Source organism: Saccostrea echinata, unplaced genomic scaffold (assembly GCF_033153115.1).
Source record: "Saccostrea echinata isolate AGI-Se365-2 ecotype Australia unplaced genomic scaffold, CSIRO_AGI_Sech_v1 ptg000033l, whole genome shotgun sequence".
Lineage (NCBI taxonomy): Eukaryota > Metazoa > Mollusca > Bivalvia > Ostreida > Ostreidae > Saccostrea > Saccostrea echinata.
The window spans coordinates 2,086,662-2,089,688 of record NW_026889782.1 but is presented as its reverse complement, the minus strand read 5'-3'; positions in this window follow the sequence as shown (position 1 = coordinate 2,089,688).

Sequence of the window (3,027 nt, the reverse complement as noted above, 5' to 3'; positions counted from 1 at the left end):
GCGGGCGATTATAGTAGCTTGTAATTACGATGGTGATCAAAAAGTTCGCGAACTATCTCTATATTTACAAAACCACAATTCATATCAAAATGAAATTTGACACACATATAGTCATACACATGTTCTATAGATAGCAGGTGTTAGGTGATTTTTGCTCCATGTTTGTGACGTCACAATGTAAAAATAACGTCAATATGTAGGTGACTTGTGACAAAAAATGGTTGACTTAGTCGTATTCGTGCAACGAACGGCTTTAAAGTTTAACGTATATCTTGGAAATTCCTTGGCAGTAGCATATGATAATTTGTACAAGGTTTATGAAGACAAAAGACTTGCCAGAATTTTAATCATTAATTGGTTTGATTGTTTTAGTGAAGAAAGCTAGATGGTTAAAAATAACGTTTGTTCTCTTACCCAGTGAAAGCAAACTGGGAAAGAGATGTGTCCTTAGTTGAGCAATTTGTTATGAAAGATCGCCAAGTTACAGTTAGAAACATAGTTGAATATCTTAACAATGAAATAATTATTAAATCTCTAAAATACCGTTTACTTTTGACTTGAAGAGGCAGTCAACCAGAAAACCAGGCAGTATTGTATTAATAGGCGGCACGTCGAATGTGACGAATATTTGATATTTTATTGAAAACGATATTAATGTAGTCCATATGGAATAATGTAAGTAAAGATTTCTTTGAAAATAGCTTATTAAATAAAGTATCGTTTTGTTTTGTGTTTTTGAATTCCCCTATATAACCCATTGAATGTAGGTCAGAAGTAAGGAACTGTAAATTCTAATACATTTTCAACAGATCTATAATTCACTCCAAACTAAATCAAGAAACATTTCATCTTTCAATTTAAAAAATAAATTCAGTGGGGAAAATATTTTCAATAGTAGGTTTCTTGCAAAATAGACAATCATTTTTATGAAATTCTGTGATGCAAGAGTTATCTCCCGTATCATTGGGAAATCGGCTAAACATCTTACTATCAGAACCCCGTTCAACCCCTGTGAGATATTTAGAACTGATACGCTAAAGAATATCATTCAACCAAAAATAATTGGTTTATTTTCAAAAACGTAATTAATTTTCACCTCCAAACATAATATTTAGTTTAAAATTTGCTTTATTATTCAGGTTGAATCCACGTTTCCATTGATGTATCAGTGACGTCAAATACCTATCTAATATTGCGTCACAATAGTTGCCAATATTCCGCGGAAGTTGGTAAATTTATGTAAACGTGCAAAGAAAAAGTTTTTTTTTAAAAAGTTAAGTTAAATAATTTCTCTTTTCTGTCCAATTACTTTTCCGAGTGCATTAAATAATATTGTGATCCAGAATGTATTTTATTCAGGGGCGGTGCCTCAGGTATATAATGTTTTCAAAAATTGTTATATTTTTTTTTAAATGAGTTAATAGCACATGCATATACTTATATCTTATAATTCCTAAAAATAATATTTCTAGTGTAATTTATTATAAACATCTCTGATAAAACTGGGATGTGAAAAGATTAAAAATTATTTCTTATTATTCAGTACTGATGAATATTCCAGATTTTCGCAACATTAAATTTAGCAAAGTCGAGATGTCCACTTCAAGAAGTGTTGTTAATACTTGAATATGTATAATATGAATAACTTATATGCAGTAATATCAAATATGCAGTCAGCATTATACGACTGCTCACGATCGACTGTCCGAATAAGTTTTAACAGTTGTAAGAACGGAAGTACGCGTCACATCCCACTTCACTAATTAGCAATGTTTGTTTACTATTAGTGTCGGTGGTTCAGATTCTGGTAAGACTTTATTTTTTTAAAAATGTAAAACTGAAATAGAAAAAAAGTTATAGAAATCTATAAATTTACTGCTTAATGAGGAAACTTACTTAACTACTTAATAACTTTACTACTTAATGGAGAACTTGTGAAAATGGATTAACAATACTTAAAGGTCAGTTATCTTGACAATTGTGTGTATTTATGTTAAAATTGTTAATATAACACGTCTATTACGCACATTCAGACGTATTTTAGACGAAATGTCAGTTGAAGTGTAGACCGTCACCGGTTCGAGATTTACACGTTTTCCGGAATCAAAACATGAAGCTTGCGAAGTGAATGTAGGCGAAAGCCTGTCCACTTCTCTAAAGAGAATAGTTCAAACGATACAAATGAATCTCGATGAATAAAAACCATATGCTCTTTTTTAAACACTTTCAAATACTTTCGTTTCTCATAAATATTGTAAAGATTGATGGATATGCAACTTTATCTTGCCATAATAGCACTTAGCGTATTTAGAATGAAAGCCAGCTTGATCTCGCTGTACTTACTTAGATGACTTCATTTCTTAATTTGACACGCAGTTTCTCTGTACTTGAGGCGTGGATCAAGCTTTTATCGGTGTATGCAAATATAAAACTTAATACGAACCAAGCGTAATCGAACCAAAAGAGACATATTCTGAAATATATTAATCCACATTTTTTTGTCAAACTTAATTGACAATGTTCACACTTTATATACAGCACATAAAGGGGGCACATTTGTACAGAAACGTGCTAAAATGACAGGTCCAGCCCCTAGAAAATGTCAAAATTTCAATGATATCCTCTTCACTATAAATTCTGAATTTTTAAACACGTGTAGCTATTATTCCTACTATTGTGAAAAGTGTTGGGAGCTGGTTGTGCATTGTTTATTTATTCCGTAATGTTACATTATTCCAATGCGTATTACATCTATGTCAGGAGTTTATAAAGAGACGGTTAAATTTTACACAATTCCCAATCATGTTTGTTTGTTTGTTGTGTAACGTCCCTCTCTAGAATTTTTCACTCATATATACGAAAAGTAGGCTCTTGCTGTGGCCTTCAATTCAAGCTTAAGATATATCGAAGACATTTTATTGTTATTATTATTTTTAACAATATTCATTTTCATGGGCCGTCACGGTAGCTCAGTCGGTAGAGCGCTCGCTCCGTGTTCGGAAGGCGGTGAGTTCGAATCTCGGCCGC